The sequence below is a fragment of the Herpailurus yagouaroundi genome, unplaced genomic scaffold, assembly GCF_014898765.1.
Source record: "Herpailurus yagouaroundi ecotype Mexico unplaced genomic scaffold, PumYag 186, whole genome shotgun sequence".
In the NCBI taxonomy this organism is placed as follows: domain Eukaryota; kingdom Metazoa; phylum Chordata; class Mammalia; order Carnivora; family Felidae; genus Herpailurus; species Herpailurus yagouaroundi.
This window is the reverse complement of record NW_024412417.1, coordinates 36,003,306-36,027,894: the sequence shown is the minus strand read 5'-3', so window position 1 is coordinate 36,027,894 and position 24,589 is coordinate 36,003,306. Positions and strand designations below refer to the sequence as shown.

The following is a 24,589-nucleotide window of genomic DNA, read 5'->3' as shown; positions in this document are numbered from 1 at the left end:
GGAAGGAAGGAAGGAAGGAAGGAAGGAAGGAAGGAAGGAAGGAAGGAAGGAAGGAAGGAAGGAAGGAAGGAAGGAAAGAAAGAAGAAAGGATGGACGGACACTGGGAATACAAAAATCAACAAAATGTATCTCCTAAGCCCAAGGCATGACTGTAGATTAATACTGAGGGTGGACGGATAAGCAATTACAGTGAGTCCAAGGACATCACACGTGTAAAGTAAAAAAAAAAAGGCCAATCAATTAGCTCTGGCAGGCGCAGTCTCCCCACAACAAGTAGGCATGAATTAGAACCATTTGTTACACATCCCATATCCTGACTTGTCTCACCACAGCATCCCCTGCACGTTATTATAACCTTTGTTCATCATCTGTCCCCTTCAAAGACAAAATTCTCCAAGGAGTAGAGACTGCTTCTCTCTTGTCCATTTCCCAGCACCCGGAAGTGCTCGATAAACATTTGTGGAGCGGATATATTGGTTAGGGGAAAAAAACATATCATAACTCCATAATATATACATAATTATATAGCTATGTGGTGATATGCTTACACACAGGAGAAAGAGTCTAATTGTGTCATGAAAGAAACGGGAACATTATACACACACACACACACACACACACACACACACACACACAACTCGTGGCTACTACAATGATCTCACGGAACCCAAGCTATTCACCAGTCGTGGTCCCCAGGGTGAATCCTCACAAAAGCCTCATGAGGAAGTTAGCATCATTATTTGACAGAGGAGGAGGAGGAGACAGGTAGAGGCACAGAGGATGTGAAGGTGGCTGGCCCAAGGTCACAAAGCCTGGTACAGACAAATGCTGTGTGACTTCACATGGGATCCCACCTCAAGTCAGGAGAGTCGGAGGGAAGGAGAAAGGAAATCACTTCCGTAAAGCAGACAGCCACCATCACGGGGCCAGGCAGACCCCGGGAACAGGGCAGACCCCAGCCTCAGCAGACTAACCCGTGAAGCTGCAAACACGAATATGCAGTTTGGTGATTCTCAATCATCTGAAGAAACTTAAAAACACTGAAGCCCAGGGGCACCTGGGTGGCTCAGTTGGTTGAGTGTCCGACTTTCGGTTTCAGCTCAGGTCACGATCTCACGTTTCGTGACTTTGAGTCCCACATCAGGCCCTAAGCTGACAGCACGGAGCCTGCTTGGGTTTCTCTCTCTCTCCCTCTCTCTCTCTCTCTCTGCCCCTCCCCCACCTGTGCTGTCTCTGTCTCTCTCAAAATAAGTAAATAAATTTAAAAAAAATTTATAGGGGCGCCTGGGTGGCACAGTCGGTTAAGCGTCCGACTTCAGCCAGGTCACGATCTCGCGGTCCGTGAGTTTGAGCCCTGCGTCGGGCTCTGGGCTGATGGCTCAGAGCCTGTAGCCTGTTTCCGATTCTGTGTCTCCCTCTCTCTCTGCCCCTCCCCCGTTCAAGCTCTGTCTCTCTCTGTCCCAAAAATAAATAAACGTTGAAAAAAAAATTAAAAAAAAAAATTTATAAACAAAAAACAAACAAAAGAAAAACCACCGAAGCCCAGATCCCTGCCAAGACCAATTAAATCCTAGTTTAGAAGGTATGGGGTGGGGAGCACAGGAATTGGATACTGGTATTTTTTGCAAGCTCCTGGGTGACACTGGTGTGCAGACAGGGCTGAGGACTCCTGGGTGAGAGGTCTGCACACCTTCCCAGAGCTCTGGCAGGAGGAACTGGGAATCAGGCGTGAGTACAAGAAAGAATGACTTGACTGCTTGACCGGTTTCCCTAGCTGAGCCTTCCACGCACCTGCAACTGTATCCCGAAACAGGGTCTCTGTCAACTGTGCCCGTGGCCACGAGCTGCATGCCCGGCAGTGCCAACGGGGCAGGCTCACAGGCACTTGGAGAGAATGACCACCACCTGCAAACCTAATCTCTCCCCAGTAGGGGCTGGAGACCTTGCAAAAGTCACTCGACACTCTGAGTGTGTTTTCTCACCTGCAAAATGAGAATCATCATGAAGCAAGGACGAAAGGGGATGTGGATGCTGAGAATTCACTAAGATGGAAAACAACAAAACCAGAAGAAGACACCACTTAAAGACAGTGTTATCACTGCCAACCCGGAGCAGCTGGGTAGAGTGGTGGGGACAGCAGGGATGTGGGTTCAAGCCTGGCTTGACCTTCACTATGGAGTCAAGAAACCACTCGGCACACATGTCCTTGTTCTGCTGTCCACAGCACAGCAATGGCTCGTGTACTCATTCCCTCATTCATCAAGCTTGTACTGGGCATCACCCACAAGGCTGTTAGATAAATCCAATGACATAATACATATGAACATGCTCTGGAATATTGCAACCTGCTCTACAAATGAGAGGCTATGTTCCCGTGTGCAATGATTAATCATGGACTCAGAGGCTCTCAGGGTCTACAGGGACCTCCCATCCCATCCCCTCTCAGTCCGGTGTGGTCTCTACATGGATCTCTCCAACGATGAGCCCCTGACTGCTGTTTGAGACCACTCAGTTCATCCATTAAGGCTCCGTTTCCTTTGCTCCGTTGATATGTCTGCCTGTTCTCCCCACTGCTCTCAATCTTAGTTCTGACCTTTGAGGCCACATAAGACATAACTGACTTACTGTCATCCTTCCTGCATTCCTGATTGGAGATGACCATCATGAAAGTCCACCTCAACCTCCCAACTCCTGTCCAGTCTTCTCCGCATGAAGCTAAGGCAAACATTGAGTCCCCTGTCTCCGTCAGCTTGAGCTACCACAACAAAATACTACAGACTGGGTGGCTTAACCAACAAATTCATTTTCTCATAGTTCTGGAAGCTGAAGTCCAAGATCAAAGTGTTGACAGGCTTAGGTTCTTCTGAGGCCTCTCTTTTTGGGTTGCACATGGCTACCATCCTGCCATGTCCTCCTATTAGGGGAGGAAATAGATATCAAGCTCTCTAACATCTCTCCTTACGCAGGGCACTAATCCTATCATGGGGCCCCACTGTCATGACCCATCTAAACCTCATCACCACCCAGGGAGCTCATCTCCATAAACCATCACCTCGAAGGTTAGGGCTTCACCATATGAATTTGGGCGGGGGGAGTGGGGACACAATTCAGTCCATAATACTTCCCCCCGTAAGGTTTTCTTGCTAAGCATTAGCAAATCTTATTCAGACACTGTGTACCCACAATGCCTACAAAGCATTTGTTATACGTGTGGAGAAAACAAATATGAATAACCTGCCCCCAAGACACTCTGGTCTAAAGAGGGTCACTACCTACATGTAAGAGGTTCCTGCACCCTAAGAAAGAATGGGTCATAAGCCAGGGATAGGAAGTTCACAGGAGAGTCAAAGAGGTCACAGCAAGAGGAAAACATAGCCCTGCCCTTTGATCAGCTTTTATTACAGAGGTGGTGACTCTGGAGCTGAAATCAGGAGATTCTTGTTCATTCACTACAGTGCCTTCTCTTGCTTACAAGGCTCCGAGCTCCGAGTGGCAGATGTAGCCATGAGCACGGCAAAAAGCCAGTAGCCTCTACAGAACTGGATTTTGTTTTCTGCTACAGGAGTGCGATCCTTAGAAGTGGGAGGGGTCACGCCAGACTTCTCTGCACCCTTCATCCCCAGCATAGTACCTCACCCTGAGTAGATGCTTAACGACAGGATCTCAAAAAACAACAAGTGAACACTGAGACCTCTCCAAAGACAGACTTTATCACCAGAGGTAATTTGCTAAAGGGTGGCCACGTGTCTTCCTAAATGCCAGAGGCCCACCCACTGATTATTAAGGAGAGCCAAGGGCTGCAGGAGAGAGCTGAGCCGTCAAAGCCACTATAACACTGTTCTTGTGCAGACAGGGGGCAACCAGGACTGGCCTGGCCTTTTTTTTTTTATGGTTTATTTATCTTTGAGACAGAGAAAGAACACAAGCAGGGGAGGGGCAGAGAGAGACAGAGACACAGAATCTGAAACAGGCTCCAGGCTCCGAGCTGTCAGCACAGAGCCCAACGTGGGGCTCAAACCCACGGACTGCGAGATCATGACCTGAGCCGAAGTCAGATGCTCAACCGACTGAGCCACCCAAGGCACCCCTGGACTGGCCTTTTGAAGACGACTCACCACCCAAAGTCCAGGTCTTGATGACAGGTTATATCTTATAAAAATTGAAATTTGGTGGAAAAGCTGGGTGCTGTGTTGCTGCCCACTGAGCTACAGGTCTTGGGAGAGGGCTGGCGACCGGGCCCTGGTATTTCCTGGAAGTGCCTGGAGCATTTCCCAGCTTGCTAGATGAAGGCAACGGTGTGGAGGTCACTGAAACACCTATTGCATCCTGTGAAACTGGGCTGCCCTGAGACCTTTCAAGTGGAAAGTGAGACAGAATACAGCTTAAGGTACGGATCGGGACTGTGGATCCTTGAGGAGCAGGATGTCCGAGGAAGCGTGCACTGCAGTCCTGAAAAGGAGATGTACAGGAACCAGGCTTGAACAAAGTATAACTTATATTTGGGTTCCTGTCAATCTCCTCCAACACTGAGTGAGAGATTCTCGCTGTTCAGCCTTGGAAACACTTTTACCTTTCTTTATCAGGTGACTTTCCTGAAATCAAGCCTTACTGAGCTACGATTCTTACTCAAATGTATTTCCTATGCCAGGATCTTATTGACAAGAAACTTAAAAGGACTGCGTGCCAAAATCACCAGCACAACAGTTTATTTTCAGCATCCTTTTATACTAATATTTATGCGAACGGTAATTTAATGTTAAAATATTTTGCACTAAAATACCGCATATTTTTAGTTCACATAGAACTGGGATGCTACAGTGTGGCTTCCCCTTGGTCATTTCAAACACTAAAGGGGCACCCGGATGGCTCAGTTGGTTAAGCGTCCGACTCTTGATTTTGGCTCAGGTCATGATCTCATGGTTCGTGGGTTCAAGCCCCACATCTGGCTGTGTAATGGCAGCACAGAGCTTGCTTGGGATTCTCTGTCTCCCTCACTCTCTGCCACTCTGCTGCTCTCTCGCACTCTCTCCTCTCTCTCAACAATAAATACTAAAAATAAAAAAAAAAAAAAACACTGAAGACAGGGCGTCTATAGCCATTTGCCTGTATATCTATCTATGTTTACACTGCTCAGATCCACATACAATACATAAGGATTGGCACAAACATGACCAATGTCAGATTTGCCAAGCATTAGACTTTTTTAAATGTGTTTCTCAAAATCTCATACACACACACACACACACACACACACACACAGTCCCCAACTTCCAATGGGTTGACTTATAATTTGTTTAATTTACAATGATGTGAAAGCGATATGCATACACGAGGAAAGCGTACTTGGAATTTTGCGTGTGGATCTTTTTCCCATGCTAGGGACAGACGGCATGATCCTCTCTCATGGTGCCGGGCGGCCGCTGTGGTTCCCAGCCAGACAGGGTCACGAGTGTCAGCAACTGATACACTGCCAACCATTCTGTTTGTCACTTTCAGTACAGTATTCAAGAAATTACGTGAGATATTCACCACTTTAATAAAAAAAAAAAAAAAAGCTTTCCATTGGATGATTTTGCCCAACTATAGGCTAATGTAAGTGTTCTGAGGACGTTTAAGGCAGGCTATGCTAGCTATGATTTTCAGTAGTAGGTGAATTACGTGCATTTTTGACTTAAAATATTTTCAACTTAACAATCGTTTTATCAGAATATAACTGATATCTGTAAGTCGAGAAAGAGCTGTAGACACACACACACACACACATCTATTTGCAAAACATCACAGAGTTTTGTCTTAACATCTTTAGACAAAAAAGTCTCACAGTTCTATTCATGCTTGCCCTTTGGGTACAATGTGACAGGGAGGACCTGGAAAAAAAACAGTGAAAGGGGACTAGTAAGAATTTCTAGGGAATTATTAAGAATTTCAGTATAATGGTACCTGTGTCTTACCCAGGACACAGAATGGGCCCTTCAATGTAGTACATGTTTTAAAAGACTGAGATACTTTCTTATGTGATGGTCTTTTTAGTTATTTTCAATGTTTATTTTTGAGAGAGAGAGCACAAGCGGGGGAGGGCAGAGAGGGAGAGGGAGACACAGTATCCAAAGCAGGCTCCAGGCTCTGAGCTGTCAGCACAGAGCCCAACGTGGGGCCCGAACTCATGGACCGTGAAATCATGACCTGAGCCGAAGTCAGACGCTCAACCAACTGAGAGCCACCCAGGGGCCCCTGTTACGTGATGGTTTTATTGTAGCGAAAACAATTTCTGATCACAGACTTTCTGAAAATCTTGTCATTTCTTTTACCATACTTCTGGAAGATGATCTTTTTGTTGAAATACTGAACTTTTTCGTTTCTTTTCCATAGCCTTTGATTGAAAAAAATTGTTTCTACTAATGAAGTAAGCAGACATCTAATATTTTATATGCTTTTCAGCTGTGTAACTTAATTTTGGGGTACTTCATTATTAGCTTATGTCATTGAAAGAGTGGTGATGTGTATGAATATTGGTTCAACCATATATTTATAATGTCTGGGAATATGTGGCTATAATGCTGTGGGAGAAAAAATTTGGCCGAGTTTACTTGCTTGCAAAAAATAAAAACCTAGTGCAAGAGCTTAACTAAGTGAATACTGAAATGAAGAGAACATCCTAGAATGGACATAGCTTCTGGTTCCTAGATGAACCTGGCTGTGGCTTTCAGGCTGCTATCCCACACTGAGCCCCTAAACCTCACTGGGTAGCTGGAAGGATCAACAGCATAAAGCTTGGGAGAGCTCAGCATTTTTCCCAGCATAGCGATGGTTGGATAAAGACATGTATATATTCTATTTTTACTGTTACCACCATCATTATAATGAGTACCGAGAGAAGCATCCATGGAAACACCATGCCAGAACAAGGCAAAGAATCCAGAATGCAGAAGTGGGACCAGCCTGTAGGAGCTACCAGAGCTCATGGGGCAGCCCAGTGAGCAGAAGGAAGCAAACAGAAACTGTTCTGGAGAATGAATCCAAAAGGAGGCAAGAGGCAGGGACCAGTTCTTGCAGGAGCTCATCCACTGAACACACCAGAGGCTACAGGGCACTTTTTTGTATCCGTTCCCTTCACTGATAAGTTGGAACAGTGTTACCTAGTAGTGGGGACATCACAGTAGTCAACTTGGAACGGCTCTCAGCACACAATGGACCTTCAAGAGGTGTTAACTTCTGTTCGTGTTTCTCCCTTCTTGAATCAAGGAGCATTGGCTCTAAAACAAGAAAACTAACCTATATGCAAACATAAATCCAAGTAAATGAAATTTTACATAAACTACTAAAGCCTAGTGATCATTAAAAACAAAAATCCTGGGAGGAGCCGATCACGGTTCACTCACGAACTGGGTTTTGAGACATCAAGTACCACTTAACTAATCACTGTTCCTTAGAGGAGCAAATAGGATGACTGTGGCGTGTAATTTACATTCCCCTGGGGAGCCTAGAAGAATGTGCGCTCAGGAATAAAGTTCTCCCTAAAGTTTTCAAGGATGAACGATGGCCGGCTTCCTCGGATAAAGGGAAGATGAGTCAGCTGGTTTCACCGTTAACCGGCGTGGACTGCAGGTCCCCCTGTGTCCCTCCAACCAACAGATTTGTTAAGGATCGGACGAGGAAAGCAGACGGTGGATTCAACACCGGGCGAGTGTTCGCTGGGTAAGACTTTTTGTGCGGCACTGCCTGGGTGCAGGAGTATGCAACAGGGATGGGGCTGGATGGAGGTCATCAAGACTAAACACACACGTGCACAAGCCACTTTTCCATGCTAATATCCAAACAGGCTCTTTGTTTAAAAAATAAGAGTCAAAGTAGCAGCTCCCACTTTCTCACACCTTCCAATTGCATTTCCCAGAAATATCTGTTCACAAGAAGTACTAACCCTTCTCAGAATTTCTCCATGTGTCGATAAAAACACATTTGCACATTTTGCTCCGTCTCGTTTTACAAAAGTGGGCTGGTTCTATACAAAAAGTACGACTCGTCTTCAATTAATTGATTATGGACACCTCTCTAAATTCGTATATATCGACTTATGTTATTTGTATTTAAATTCTTATTTTGTTTTTAATTTTTCACTTCCGAGTGCCAAAAAGTATTGGCACACTGCCAAAAAGCGTTTACAGATTCAATGAATTCCCATAGTCTTGCCATTTCTCAGTATTGACGTCTTGTGTAACCACAGCACAATTACCAAGTTGTACCAGGAAATTAAGATTAATATAATATGACTGCTTAGTCCAAAGATTTACTGAGATTTTACCAAAGGTGTCTTTTCCAATTCAAAATCCAATCCGGGGTCCCCTAATGCACTCATCTGCCCCATCCCTTAGTCTCCTTTAATCTGGAACCGTTCCTCAGTCTTGCTTTGTCTTCCATTTTTGAAAAGTACTTGACCAGTTATTTTGTCGAATGTCCCTCAATTTGGTTTTCTCTCACTATTCCTCATTGTTAATTTCAGCGTTTGTGGTTCTGGCAAGAATTCCACGGAACCAGTGGCTGACTCAACAGTTGGGGTAGGGATGGCACAAGAGGGGACTAGCATATCCTGTAGTGCCAGAAAGCAAGGCAGTCCTCAAAACATGTGGAGGAAATGTCGACAGGACACAGCGCTCAACCTGAAAGGCCCCCCGTGGCCAGATCTAGAAAAATTTGAGCAAAAAATAACTGCACTTATCAAGAATACCCATATAGTAAAAATGCATGGGCTCATACCAGTACAAATCATTAAATTTCTTTGAGTGGAAAAGTAAGCTCTTCCTTACGTTAGAATCCCAACTGATAAGTATAGAAATAATGACGAAATGGACAACCACTGTTTGGCCAGTACCAACAGTTGAATAGTTTCAAGCAGATAATCAGTGATGGGTGCTAAAATTAGGTAGGTACAAGCAAGATAAGAAACCCAAATGTTTACATAGTTTCAAAGTATCTCCTGACAAGATACTTAAAAATAGTAACTTTATAGTGGAGAAAACTGGCCAACACCGCCTTCATCCAGGGATCAAGGTCAATATAATCAGTAAAGGGACAAGCCAACAGACAAGTGCTTCCTGATCTGATGCACTGAGGAGGGCACATCTCACTCTTCTTAGTGACTGTTGAGTAGGACATTGTCAATCATTGTCAATCAGTCTTCCACGGTCTGCTATTTTATCAATGCTGTAAAATGAGTATCTTTTGCAACTTGTCTTACTATTTCTAGAAGACAGACTGACTCATCAGAAGCGCACACACTCTAAACCTTAAGAGGCCCCTTAAGGGCCTGCCAAAGCTTCCTTCAACAAACTCGGTCTGATTCATCACCGCCTTGGCCCCCCAGCGGTGCATGAGAGTACCCACTTTCCCTTGCCAACATCCATCACTACAGTCCGCCGGAATGTCCAACGCAGGAGCAAAGGAAACCAGCTATGGCTGTGCCAGCACCAGGGCAGATGCTGTGAGCAGGAGCCACAAGAACAAGGAACGTGGGTCCATCTGTTCGTTGGAGACCTTTTCAGAAGTTTCAGAAGGTCAGGGCTCCAGCCAAACAGCAGTCAACAGCATGCACGTGTGCTACAAAAGACTCCCGGGAAAAAGACTCCCACAAATGTGCAGGGTGCCATATTCACTTGCTATTTGGGAAGGACTCAACAATTTGCATGTGTACCAGTCATCACTGGGCCTCAGCTCCAGATGTCAAGGTAACAAATCTCAGACGATACCAATGCAGGAATGAAGTTTCCCAATCACACTTGCTGATAATGACTACAAACTTTGTGTTGTGTTTTACAACCCGCTTCATGTCACCTTATGTAACGTTTCATAACAACTTCGAGAAAAGCATTACTACCTGTACAAAGAGCAGAAACTCAGTGAGGGGAAGTAACTCACTCTGGAAGCCTCATGCAGAGTTCATCTGGAGAGCAGTGGCTCTGCTGGCCTGGGTCTCTCCCTCAGGCCTGGACCTTCCTGGTCCGAGGGGCACACACACGTTGTCTCATTTCCTCTCCACTGCCACCTGACGAGGCAGGCACCATTATTAATAAGCTTCATTTTGCAAAAAGGAAAAACTGGGCTTTTGCCCAAGTCCTTGCTAGCAGTAAGGGACAGACTAAGGGCTCCCACTGTGTTATGTGACCTCCAGGCCCATGGTCCTGTGACGGCACTGCTGGGGCTCTTGTCTAGGATCATGGAGACCTTGCTTCCTGCCGACTGTGTCCGAGGCAGTGGGCAGTGAGGGCAGAAGGAGAGCTTCTCATCCTGCCCCCCCCGCCCCCAACCTCCTTTGAGATGGAGAGAGGGAGAGGAAGGGGAAAAAGCTCTGGCAGCTGGGCCAAAGCCCTCCCTTCTCCACTACCCAATAAACCCAATAAATTCTCAGTCACTGATCACCTGCTATATACAAGCTGGCTGGATGCCACGGACCTGCTTTACGAGCTGGCCTAGAGCAAGACACTCCACGCATAAAGAAACAAAACGGCAGTTCAATACCGACAATGACATCATGAGGGGGAGACGAGACCCACGACTGGATGACACATAAAGGGGCTGAGAAAGGCAGGGTCCAGCAAGGCCTCGGAGTAGGTGGTGCCTACAGTGACCGCCAGAAGCCAGAACGAAGTATCTGCCCCTCACGACTCTCCCACCCTGCTGGGGCAGGCCCAAAGGAGCCACGGCTGCAGGGCAGCAGGGAGGGAGCGGTGGTCAGAAGGGGAAACTGTCGGCAGCTGCTAACAACTCCCCGGGCAGGCATCATCCCCATGTCCCAGATGTGGAAAGTGAGGCTCAGAGGCTCTCAGAGGCTCAGAGAGGCAAGTGAACTTGCGTAAGGCACCCGGCTACTGATGATAAAACGAAATGAAATAAAAGGTGATGAAAAACACCAAGATAAAAGCCAGGTGGAGCTGGAACTGAAGTCAGGGTCTATCTGCTCTGCTGGGATTCAGGTTTCTTCTGTAATTCACAAAAGCCAAGGGCATTGGATTGTGTAATAAAATCCAGAAGATGGGCCCTGCTATGGACTGAATTGTGTCTCCCCAAAAATGCTTATGTTGAAGTGCCATTCACCAATGTGACTGTATTTGGAGAAAAGGCCTTCGCGGAGGTAACGAGGAATAAATGATGTCATAAAGGTGGAGCCTGGCTCCAAAAGGATGAATGTACTTATAAGAGACGCCATACAGCCTGCGTTCTCTCTCTCCCTCTCTCTCTCTCTCTCTCTCTTGCTCGCCTTCTCTACGAGGACACAGCAGGAAGGTACCCATCCACCTGCCAGTAACAGATACTTCACCAGAAATTGAATCAGTCACACCTTGATGTTGGGATCCCTAGTCTCAGAACTGTGTGAAAATTAGTTCCCTATTTAAGCCACCCAGTCTACATACGGTATTTTGTTAAGGCAGCCCAAGTTGACTGTGACTGGGCCAATCTATAAGTCAGACCAGTGGCCTGATGAGTGTGTGTGTGTGTGTGTGTGTGTGTGTGTGTGTGTGTGTGTTTTGAGTATGTTCTCAACACTCGTGTTTGAGCACAGCCCCCAAATTCTGCATAAGTATTTTTTTTTTCATTTATACACATAAATGTCTGGATACTATGGAGCTTACAAAAATGAAGACGTTTTCGGGGCACCTGGGTGGCTTAGTCGGTTAAGCATCCGACTTCAGCTCAGGTCATGATCTCGCGGTTCGTGGGTTCGAGCCCTGCATCGGGCTCTGTGCTGACAGCTCAGAGCCTCGAGCCTGCTTTGGATTCACGCTCAGAGACTCATGCTCTGTCTCAGTCTCTCAGAAATGAACAAATGTTAAAAAGAAATTAAGATATTTCCTAAAAAAGGAATAAAACAAACAAAAATAGAAGCTATAACGTTTTCTTCGTATACCCTGTTTGGGGTTGAACTGTGTCCCCAGAAAGATATATTGGAGTCCTACCTCCCAGTACCTGTGAATGTGACCTCATTTGGAAATAGGGTCTTTGCAGAAGTAATCAAGTTAAGGTGAGGTCATCTGCGATTAGGATGGACCTGATCCTTTTAAGAAAAGGGAAATTTGAACACAGACACACCAGAGAGAAGCCCAAATGAGGACAGAGGCAGAGGCAAGGGGAGGTGCAGCTACAAACCAACGATGGCCAATGACTGGCAGACATCACCACACGCTAGGGGGAGAGGAAGGATTGTTCCCTAGAACCTTCAGAGGGAACACGGTCCTGCCACCATCTTGCCTCCTGGCTTCTGATCTGCACAACTGTCTGAGAACACGTTTCTCCTGTTTTGAGCCACCTTGTTGGTGGTACTTTGTTACAGCCGCCCTGGCAAACTAATACGCACCCCCGATAAATCCACACAGCCCATTCGGGAAGGTCCTGAATGAGGAAGGTAACGTGCAAAGCAACGCCAGGAAAATGGAATGCATGTACGAAGAAGGCCGGTTTTGGACACAGGTGACCGTCATAATGATCGCTATCAATCAGAAAGACCGAGGAATATCATGATTTATCACCCACCACACTGCACCCCAAGGAACATACGGGTTCGGCGGTGGAGTGACGAAAGGGTTGTCGCCATGCCCTGTAGGGAGGGCGAGTTCAGGCCACGGTGCTGGGGCAGGGGGCAAGCGGAAAATCCTGGGAGGAGGGCTGTTCTGGCACAAAGGCGACACTCTTCAGTGAGTGGCCGTGGGGGCGGGGGGTGCAGGGTTGCAGGAAGCGTGCCAGAAGCGGCCTCCTGTGGGGTATCGGCAGGGAGGAAACCCCCTGGCAAGCACCGGCCCATGTGCCCTCCCCACGCTGGCCTCACTTTCCCGTCAGCGCTGCCCCGGTTCATTTTGACAAGGCTGTTTCCACCCTGCAGCGGGGACACGCCTCTGCGGACACAGAGGAGCCCGGCCCACCCCGGGGACCAGGGCTCATTGTGGAAAACCCAGAGCATCGCCGCCCGCCCTGCTCAGCGGGCTGTGAACCAGGGGCTGCCGGCGGGGCCCCCTACCCGCCGCCGCCCCGGGAGTGCCCGTGGGAGGCAGCAGGAGGTGAGGACGGCCAGCAGTGAGTGGAAGCTGCAGGCCAGCAGGCCTTCCAGGAAGGGCTTGCAGGTGGGTGGTGGGGCCCCCGGGTCACAAGTTTGGACACCCGCTTCGAGCTCAGCTGAGCGAAGGAGACAGGGGTGGGAAATACGGACAGGCGCCCTGCGTGTTAATCAGGGTCCCATCTGGGACGAGGAAGCACACCAGTCGCTCAACAGGCACAATTTCAGACAAAGAGCTGTTTACTGAACAGGCAGGAGGAGGACCCCAAGGCAGCCCGCCCCCCCGGGGATGGGGCGCGAGAGTGGGATTCTGAGAAGTCTGGCGGGGCCTGTGGGGGTCCTGGCTGGGGTGTCATCTCCTAGAACAGCCAGTGAGGCTGGTGCCCAGAGTGCGGGACCAAAAAAACATGCTTGCAAACTGGAAGCCACTGTTGGCACGGGACCACATGCTGCTGCCAAGGGGAGGAAGAGTTGCCGCGGTGACCATGTCAGGAACAGGGGGCAGATGGCAGGGGCGGGGCCCTCCTCCCTCCCAGGCCTGCAGTCCCCTCGGAGCCATCAGATCTGGCCACACTGGGCCAGCGGTCCTCCCGGGCTGGAACCAGAAACCGCGGGCTGGCCACCACTCCCTTTATGCTGGGCATGCACGGGGGCAAGAGCCAAAAAGTTTACAAACAACTAGTCAGGCACAGACCCGAGCTGGGCAGCCCAGCCCGTACGTCACACCAGGTGTCCCAGTTCCTCATCAGCCCTGTGTGCCTCCCAGTTCCCCACCAATCCCTGCTGCCTGCCCACCAGGCCCACATCACTCCCTCACGCTGCCTGCCTGGCCCTGGAGATAAATGAGTTCGAGACACCTGGCAGAAAAGGAAACCAGGGGGGGGCATCCCACAGTGTATGTGAATGCCTTCATGCCCATTTGGCGAGCAGCAAGTTCCAAGAAGTCAGGGGCATGTGTTTGTCCATGGCTTTATTTTCCCAACAAACTCAGGAGCTGAATGGATGAAGCCTCTCCTTCACTTCGGGGGCTGTGTGAGTCACAACTGAGATGACACAGGGCTTCCCTCAAAGGTTTGGTCTACTTGGAAGATGTGGAAAAGAAAGGAAGAAAGGAAGGAGGGAAGGAAGGAGGAAAGGAAAGAAAAAAGGAAAGGAAAGGAAAGGAAAGGAAAGGAAAGGAAAGGAAAGGAAAGGAAAGGAAAGGAAAGGAGGGAGGAAGGAAAAAAGAAGAAAGAGAGGGAGGAAGGGAGAGAGAGGAAAGCAGAGAGAGACAGAAGGAAAGAAGGAAGGAAGGAAGGAAGGAAGGAAGGAAGGAAGGAAGGAAGGAAGGGAGGGAGGGAGGGAGGGAGGGAGAGAGGGAGGGGCACATTCTAATGGGGTAAGCCAGGGGGCTCAGGAGTGTGGAAAGAGAGGCCAAGCAGTAGGGGTGACATGGAAAAAAGCTTCCTGCAGGACAGGAAGGCCAAGAGACCATGAAAGGCACACAGGCCCAGAAAGAGCTATGCAAAGGCCAGTGTGCCTGTGATAGCTTCCTGGTCTACAAGCATTCTGGGCAGTACACATTTCTGAGCCTCTGTCCCACTGTGTCTGGCTCACCTTCACTTCTGCTCATGAGACCACACTGCTCACAGGGAAAAGTCCAGTGTTCTCAGCCACGGCTTTCTGCCCACGTGGACTTTTGGACCTCACCATTCATCGCCACCCCCTGCCAACCAATGTGGCTGAAAAAAAAAAAACCAAGTCTGTTCAACAGTGCGTGAGTTAGAGCTGGGACATCAGTATGAATTCAGTTAGCTTCGTATAGATCCAGAAGGATACTCATGCAAATATTTATGCACATGTGGGTATATGTAAGTTAGTACACACACACACACACACACACACACACACACACACACACACACACACATTTTTTTTTTCTAATTTTATTTATTTTGAGAGAGAGAGCATGAGCAGAGGAGGGGCAGAGAGAGAGAGAGGGAAGGAGGGAAGGAGGGAGGGAGAGAGGGAGGGGGAGAGAGAGGGAGAGAGAGGGAGAGAGAGGGAGAGAGAAAATCCAAACCCGGTTCAATGCCATCAGCACAGAGCTCGACGTGGGGTTTAAACTCACGAACCATGAGATCAGGACCTGAGCCGAAATCAAGAGTGGGACACTTAATGGACTGAACCACCCAGGCGCCCCTACACACATATATTTCATCGCTATCCCTGAGAAGGCCTAGGAGCAGTGACACCCCAGTAGCAATGAGCACATCTAGTACCTGCGCCTTGGTTTCTAATCTCATTCTCTGACAAAAGAAACTAGGGGAAATTTCCTCGGGGAAATGGCTGATTCTATGTCTGGGGCAGGAAATCCAGAGGTAGTGCCAGAAAGTAAGGAAATGCTCAAAAACAAGCAAACAAACAAAAGCTGCCACAATAATGGGAGGTGTGTAAAAATAATGGCGGAGGTTGGGCGCCTGGGTGGCGCAGTCGGTTAAGCGTCCGACTTCAGCCAGGTCACGATCTCGCGGTCTGTGAGTTCGAGCCCCGCGTCGGGCTCTGGGCTGATGGCTCGGAGCCTGGAGCCTGTTTCCGATTCTGTGTCTCCCTCTCTCTCTGCCCCTTCCCCGTTCATGTTCTGTCTCTCTCTGTCCCAAAAATAAATAAACGTTGAAGAAAAAAAAAAAATAATGGCGGAGGGGGTATGTCAAAAGGACAAGGCAGCCAACCGGAAGGGCTCATGGAAAAACATGAGCAACGCAACAAATGAAGCCCGACTGGACTGTAATCCAAAGTATATAATAAATATAATACACATCTGTGATGCCACACTGATGTATGTAGACACATACACACACATAGACACAGACACAGACATGGGGGCTGGGAGACAAATCTCCTACGGAGAAGGATTCCAAGTAGTCGCCGTAGATACTCCACCACCAAGAGGTAGAATAATCTCCCACTCCCTAAGTGTGGGCTATATATAGTGACATCTGTCCGCTTGGGGGTGGGGGGGACGGTGGGAGAGGGAGAATATTTTACAATGGAGAAATCTGACAAATGGTGGTCAAGGTTAACATTGACGGTGATTACTCAGGTGGTAGCATACAGCCTTGAAATGATGTGATGAAAATAGCACTCTGCCCCCGGGGTCTTCCTTCCCAAAGCCATTATCCCAGTCTACTGCTGAGAAAAACATCAGGCGAATCCTAACTGAGGGACAATCTACAAAGGACCTGGCCAGCACGCTTCAAAACTGTCAAGGTCATCAAAAATAAGGGAAGTCTGAGAAACTGTCACAGCCAAGAGGAACCTAAAGAAACATAGCAACTAGATGTAATACAGTATACTGGATGGGATCCTTAGAAGTAAAAGGACATCAGGCAAAAACGGAGGCAATCTAAAAAGTATAAATGATAGTTAACTATAATGCATCGATATTGGTCGTTAACTGTAACAAATGTGCCACAGTAACGTAAAAGGTTCATACCAAGGAAAACTGACTGTGGGGTGTATGAGACCATTCAGAAAGGCTGTCACAGTTTTCTGGTAAAACGTACAACTGTTCTAAGAATAAAGTCTGTTAAAAAAATGTGTGTGAAGGATAGGCACGGGGGAGTGGACACACAGGGGGTATAGGGAAAAAATTATGACATCTGGAATATTTCCCTGCATTTCTGCTCCTGTGATGACTGTCTTCCAGTGTTCCCACTCAACTCTGGAAAACGTTATCAGCCTGGAAGGGAACTGAACTCTGGCAGCCAGCCAGTCGCTGCTTTCACTTATCACTGGAGACCATCGGGCTCCGAAGGCCCGTAGCAAATGGCCAATGAACCCTTCAGCTCAGTGGCCAGGGGCGGAGCATCTCAGGTGTCTTTGAGGAGCCAGGCAACAATGTCATTTGGTCCTCAGAACAGCTCACTCTGCAGAGGAGGAAACTGAGGCTCAGAAGCATCCAAGAGCCTTCTTCCCAGTGGTGAGGCAGAGACCAGGGCTCGCGTCTCCTTCCTGGGACCCTTCCCATACCCCTCCCCCACATGGCCAGTTACGGTCTCAAGTGCCCCCCAGTCCACCAGGGAAGAACCAAGATCAGAGAGGATGGCGTTTAAATTATCTTTTTTCCTCTTATTATTACTTTTTTTACTTTTTTTTTTTTTTAACATTTATTCATTTTTGAGAGAGCGGGCGGGGGAGGGACAGAGAGAGGGGCGGAACACAGAATCCAAAGCAGGCTCCAGGCTCCAAGCTGTCAGCACAGAGCCTGACACGGGGCTCAAACTCAAGGACCGTGAGATCATGACCTGAGCCGAAGTTGGCCGTTCAACCGACTGAGCCACCCAGGCACCCCTTCGTATTTTTATTTGTATGAAACTTCTCCTTAATGCATCTCACTTCCCACAGGCTTGAAGCCAGGGTGCCTCAGCTCTGCAACAGCAGAAAAATGGCCATATGAGTCCTTGAGGCTGAACGCTGTCCGAAGCTAGAGCAGATCAATTCTCTACTTTAATAAAGGTTTCATCTTTGCAGGAGGATAAAAGGAACCCCACAGGCCAGCTTGCGTCTATCCCATGGATGGGTGTTTTCTTTCCAAAGGCACCTGCTACAACCGATTCTGCAAGAGTGACACAACTGGAGGAAAAATGGCTGGAGCAGAAGAATGAGAATTCCCAGTAGGCTGGTCATTACTCAGTGACAACAGGGACCCAGAATGCAGCAGCACAGGGCCTCTGGAACCACCCGCATCTCAGAGGAGCCAGGCCACAAGACAGCTGTGTGCCACGTGGGGCTCTGTCACTTATTTCATTACAAACCGAGGAGAAAACCCACTGGAGCCAGTCCCCCGGACAAACCCGGATCCCAGGGGAGCAGGGCAGGAGGTTTCTCACTGGAGAGAATCTGGCGCCCAAGCTGGGAAGCATCCGGGAGGGAACAGGGGCCGTCTGGGGTAAGAGGCACCAAGAGACCCACTGGGATGGACCGACCCAGGATGTGGAGCCCTTACTTCGATTCAGCTAACGGTTCTCTCGTTAGTAAAAGCTCCTGGATATCAGCCTCAAGTTAGAAAATAAAAAGAGCTTGAAATGATGCAAAAGCACATAGTACTAATCTGTGTGTCACACACATTCCATGGGAAGATGCCTTCATTTGCCGTCCAGGGTGTGTTACTGAACCACCACCCCCTCACACGTTCTGAAAAATGAGATAATACATGGAAAGTGTTGAGAACGCTATGAATAATACATGCGCGTTACTACTGTATTATTGGTGTTCGTGCCCCACCCAACACCACTACTACTCCCCTGAAGGCGGCACCCTGTTAGCGGTGCCTAATCGCAACTAGTAGGACCCCCGTGCTCAGCCGCGTCGGGAGGAAGCAGACGGGCGGGCTGCGAGAAGGCACACGCGACTGACATGAGCAGCTCCTGCAACACGGGGAGCGGATCTGAGACGCGAGGCAGCCCCGTGGGTCACAAAGAGCAAGACCGGGACTCCAGGGCTGCCTCGACTCCCAGGCACCTGATGCCATGACCACGGGAGTGTTCAGTAAAGAGCGGATCTTGTGCGAGCAAGAAAGACACAAAGTGAGAACTGTCAGCGGGGCGGGGCTGAGGGAAACCCTGCGCCAGGACAGACAGAACAGAGAATAGCTCTTATGGTCGCTCCACTGGGCACCTCATTTAAATATTTTTTTATGTTTACTTATTTTTGAGAGAGACGGAGACAGAGACAGAGCACAAGCAGGGGAGGGGCGGAGGGAGAGGGAGACACGGAATCCCAAGCGGGCTCCAGGCTCCAAGCTATCAGCACAGAGCCCGACGTGGGGCTCGAACTCATGAACCGTGAGATCGTGACCTGAGCCGAAGTCGGACGCTTAACGGACTGAGCCACCCAGGCACACCAACCGGACACCTCACTTTAAAGATGGGACTGTGAAGGTTCAAAATTGTCGGCCAGGACCCGACACGTAAAGAGGAGCTTTGGGGCCAAGGCAATCAAACCTCCCTACAGCCTGTGGCCTGTGGCCCAAGACGTGCGTCCGCCACGCATCGTAGACTGCTCGGGCTGCGTAACTAAACTCCAGAGGCCACGTGGCTTGCACAGCCGACATTTATTTTCTCGCAGCTCTGGAGGCAAGAAGTCTGAGGCCAAGGTGCTGGCCCCTTCGGTCTCTGGTGAGAGATCTCTTCTCCGCGGACAGACAGCCACCTTCTTGCTACGTCCTCACACGAGAGACGAGGTGCAGCTCTCCCACGAGCTCTGCCGCCTCTCTTCTTAGAAAGACACTAAGCCGATCAGATCAGGGCCTCACCCTCGAGTAACCTTCCGTACTCCCTGCGCTCAAATACAGCCACGCTGGGGGTGGGGTAGAGAGCGTACATTTAGTCCTTAACACTAAACAAATACAGTTGTTTGAATGCTGTCTCCCCCAGTGTGTTTACCCACTGTTGTCTCCGCAGAGCTGGGGCACCACCCGGCTCACGGTGGGGATGTGGACCGGGGTAGGAGGACTGGGAGGGAGTGGCTGTATCCTGCCAGGGCCACCACAGCAGGTGCTGGGGAGGGGGACTCGGAGAGGGAGACCTCCACCCGGGCAGCAGCCACAGAGCAGTCCCGTGATCCCCTCATCCCTTTCCCCCAAGAGGCACTGGGGAGAGAAAGACCCTCATCTTCAGAAGAAAAACCTGGGAGACAGGGAGAGGAAGACGGCAGAGAAAAATCACGGGAGAGGGGCACACGGACACACAGATGCGGAGGGGAGGGGCCGCAAAGAGACAGTCCAGACAGGCTGCAGATCAGATTCGGATTCGGAAGATGCACGTTCGAACTTGAGATGCAGCAGGCAGCAGGGAGGCCTCACCGACACCACCTCTCTGAGTCTGCAGTCCACTCATCTGTGAAATACGGCGTCCCGGTCTGCTCAGCCTGCTCTCACAGGATGCCACTCACAGCGGGTGGCTTAGATGACAGACATTCATCTCTCCCGGTCCTGGCGGCTGGACATCCAAGACGTGCTGGCAGATTTCAGGTCCTGGTGTGCAAAAGACAGTCTTCCGGTTTGTGGCCTTACACTGCAGAGAGTGGAGAGAAGCTTTTCTCTCTCTCTCTCTCTCTCTCTCTCTCTCTCTGGTCCTTTTACAAGAACACTAATCGCATCGTGAGGGCTCCACCCTCATGACCTCATCACCTCCCAGAGGCCCCACCTCCTGAGGCCATTGCATTCGGGATTAGGGTTTCAACGTACGGATTTGAGGTGGCACTGGTAAGTGGCCCACGACCACAGGGACCCAGACGGCCAGTCTCCGTTTCCAGATTTCTTTCAGAGCAAGAAATAAAGGTGGCTTTTCCCTCCTTTACACTTGAGCACCCTGCACACTGGGATGCTGCAGGTTCTGAGTAAATAGTCGTGGACGAAAAGACAGGAGAAAAGATGAGGGAGAACTTTACAAACTGAAAGTCCATAAGCGCATGGCAGTGCTTATCATGTTTCCCAAAGCAGACCGGGGGGCCCTTGAAAGAGGAATACTTTCCAGCCATCGAAAGAATGAAATCCTGCCATTTGCAACAATGTGGGTGGAACTGGAAGGTATTATGCTAAGTGAAAAAAGTCGGAGAAAGACAAGTATCATATGACTTCACTCATATGTGGAATTTAAGATACAAGACAGATGAACATAAGGGAAGGGAAGCAAAGACAATATAAAAGCAGGGAGGGGGACAAACCATAAGAGACTCTTAAATACAGAGAACAAACTGAGGGTTGCTGGCAGGGTGTTGGGTGGAGGGAAGGGCTAAATGGGCAAGGGGCCTGAAGGAGGGCACTTGTTGGGATGAGCACTGGGTGTTATATGTAACTGATGAATCACGAAATTCTATTCCTGCAAACATTATTATATTATATTACGTGTTAACTAACTTGGATTTAAATTTTAAAAAATAATTTAAAAAATATTTTTAAAAAGATGGTCAATGGGGCGCCTGGGTGGCGCAGTCGGTTAAGTGTCCGACTTCAGCCAGATCACAATCTCGCGGTCCGTGAGTTCGAGCCCCACGTCGGGCTCTGGGCTGATGGCTCAGAGCCTGGAGCCTGTTTCCGATTCTGTGTCTCCCTCTCTCTCTGCCCCTCCCCCGTTCATGCTCTGTCTCTCTCTGTCCCAAAAATAAATAAACGTTGAAAAAATAAATAAATAAAAAATAAATAAATAAATAAAAAGATGGTCAAATCTAAAAAAAAAAGCAAAAACAAAAGAAAGAAAGAAGAGTACTTTCTACATTGTTTCCGACTTTCTGGCCCAAACCCCAAGCACCTCAAATTCAGTCAGCCCGAGAAAACACTGCCCATGCACGTCCTGCACTCCTGTCCCGATGCCAAAAGCTGGGACTAGACACAGAGGGCAAGACCCGTAGCCTCCTCAGAAAATATTTCCAGTGCAGGGGAAAGAGCTGATATTCAAGAAAGTTGTATGCTGCTTCTGGCGACAATGAAGCCCACGGGGGAGATAGTAAGAGCCGAAGTTACAAAGCCTGGCCTTTACTCTAATAATAATCACAATAATTATCGCGCATAACGATAACCGTAGTGGTCATCCATCTGTGTGGCCAGCTGCTGGACTGGTGGGACCGAGAGAGTCCCAGAAGCACTTTCGTGTTCAGGGGATAGCCCGGACACCAGGCACTGCCTCGGCATAAGCCCACGGTAGCACCACTGGGGAAGCTCAGCGTCTGCTGGTGTGGCAGATATTATCAGAAAAAAAACAAAATTAGGTGCATTTTCCCCTAGACTTACGAATCCCTCTTCTGCATCTGCCCTCACATTTTGACATTAACTGAACTCTGTCTTCACTACTAAAAATAAACTCCAGGTCAAATGCAATGAGCCAAAAACCTCAATATGAAACCACAAGAAACAGAGTAATAGTAAAATGGGCTAATAGCAGAGGTGTTCTGAAAAAACGTTTCTGTTTCAAGCCCAGAGTCCCGAGTGGGCCAGGAGTTCCTGCGGTGCTGCAGGCAGTGAACACAGGAAGCAGCCTGTGGCTAGAGAACACCCGGGTGGGCTCGTGCCCACGGTCAGGCAGGCAGGCAGGCAGGCACGAGCTCTCAGATGCCCTCTCCCCAAAAGTCAGGGTCGGGGGGCAGCTTGAGAATACCAATCAGGCAGGAGCCGGGAGGTGCTCCCAGGAGGTGCTGGTGCCAGGGGAGGAGTCCAGAAGAGCAAGGTGAGGGTCAGAGGGAAGAGGTCAAGCCTGTGTGCATGTCCAAGGAAGGGCCGGGATGAGAGGATAACCTGTCAGAAGCAGACAGGTAAGGAAGGAAGTGGAGGAGAAGCCAGTAATAAGGGCTCCCTTTTTGCTGAGCATTTTCTCAGGCCAGCTTTGGGATCCTCAAGACCAACCCAAGGTGGGGCTGGTCCATTCTGCGGCTGAGAAACGAACACTTGGAGAACGGGAAAGGACCTGTCCAGGGTCACAGAGGGCGTGGCGGGGGGGGGGGAGCAGCGAGAACGCAGGTGTACTGTGGGATCTGTGTTCCACGGCAGGCTCACGGAAGGCAGGGGTGCAGGTGGGCGGGTCCCCAGTGGAACAGCAGTGCCTTCAGGATGGGCAGACCACATGCACAAGCACGGTGCCGACGCCTTTCTCAGAGCCCCTGGCACAGAGCAGCCCTACCCAGGCCCGTTCAGGACGGTGCACCTCCGAGCCCCAGCACAGCCTCCTGCTCCCTCCACGTGCTCCCCAACAGCTGAGTTCTGGGGAAATTCCTTTCCCATCATCCCAGACAGATCGGTCCAGCCTCTCCTCTGTCCACAGAATGCAGGCGACGCTGCTCACTTCTGCCATGGCTACGGCCGTAAGAGATGGCTCAATGCGTCTCCCAGCTCCCCCTACCCAGCGACTGGAGACCCGTCATCCCCCGTCCCTCGAATGGAACAGCTGGAACAGCTGGAACACCAGCCCTAATTCCAGGTGCCACGGGAAAAACAGTGACCACAGAAGAGGCACCTGCACTAGTCCTGCTTCCAAAGTCGGCCGCCCGGATCAGGAGCGGGGGGGCTCTGGAAGCAAAACGCAAGGACTGGCTGAGTGCACGAGGACCAAGGAGCACACGACAGCTTCCACAGGAGGCCTGTCAGCTGCACTCGGTGCAGACGAATTCCGTCCCCAAAGTGGGAAATCGGATCCTGACGTGGAAATGCGGGATAGGAGGGCACTGGGGTGCTGAGCACAGGATGTGGGGGCTTCCCAACCATAAAGCAGCTCGGCTCCTACTGACATGCGCCTTCCAAGAGCCTCAGGCTGCAGCACCCTCTCTGCAAAGCCTCCCCAGTGGACAAGAGCCCCTCCGCAGCCCTCCATGCCCGTGGGGAGTCTGGAGAACCCAGATGTGTGTCGGTTTCCCCGCCCTGAGTGAAGAGCGGGGTCTGCCGCTCACCATCATGTATGTCACGGGACTGCCGGGGACACAGGAGATCAGAGATACAAATGCACCCGGGACACAGTTAAGACACAAGAGAAAAGACACCAGGAGCACATGAACACCATCCCCTGCTATCCTGTCACCCTGACTTCCTACCTGTCTTCTCACAAGCCCCCACTTGGATCAGGTTTCCTTTTTTCTATGTGACTTATTCTTTTCAACATCTTGAGGGTTTTTTTGTTTTGTTTTTATTTCAACTGACCTCTTTCTTTACTGTCGGTCTTTAGAAACTTTCTTCTTTTGGTTCTCTCTCTCTTTCTCTTACTCTCTGCTTCCTCCTTTTCAATTATTCATTCCTTTTGTCCTTTCAACATCCACAAGAGTGTCGGGGGGGGGGTCGGGATGGGTAAGACGGTCTTTTGCTCTCACCAGTGACTGGGGGCACGGGCTCGGGTTGGGGAGAGAATGACGTGGTATGAGGGAAGCACGCCCTAGAGCGCCGGCAACAGTCTGGAAGAGGAAGTAATCAACTCTGCGGGGGTAAGGGGTTGTCTGTGTAGCATGCACAAGCTGTTGCCCAGACAGACCTGGCGGTAGGTGAAAGGCAGAGACAAGAGCAGACCACGGACTTCAAAATAGCCTGCTGCCTGGAAGGAACCGTACACGGTATAGTTAATGAATTAAAAAAACAAAACCCTAGCGCTCCTGGGGGGCTCAGTCCATTAAGCATGTGACTCTTGGTTTCTGCTCAGTTCATGATCTCACAGTTTGTGAGTTCAAGCCCCACACTGGGCTCTGCACTGACTGTGTGGAGCCTGCTTGGGGTTCTCTCTCTCTGCACCTCCCCTGCGCATGTGCTTGCTCTCTCTCTCTCTCTCTCTCTCTCTCTCTCAAAATAAATAAATAAACTTAAAAAAAAAAAAAAAAACACCCTCCTGTTTTGGAGCATTTCCTCCTCCATGCCAGGCAGCCGGCTGAACTATCTCCACTATCTCATTCAATACCCACAACATCCTCTTGAGGCAAGAGCTAATACGATCCCTATCTTACAAATGAGGAAACCGAGGCTGGGAGCAGCTGAGAGATTCACCCGAGACGAGGCAAGTGGCAAAACCAGGAAAACTGGGGTCTGCCTGAATCCCAGGCTTTCA

At 49.5% G+C, this 24,589-nt stretch overlaps 1 long non-coding RNA gene across 16 annotated transcripts in view; it reads right to left on the bottom strand.

Annotated features, from left to right (window-relative positions):
* Positions 1 to 24,589, bottom strand: part of LOC121042978 (uncharacterized) — a 265,060-nt gene that overhangs the window by 88,016 nt on the left and 152,455 nt on the right. The gene's annotated exons all lie outside the window — the stretch shown is intronic.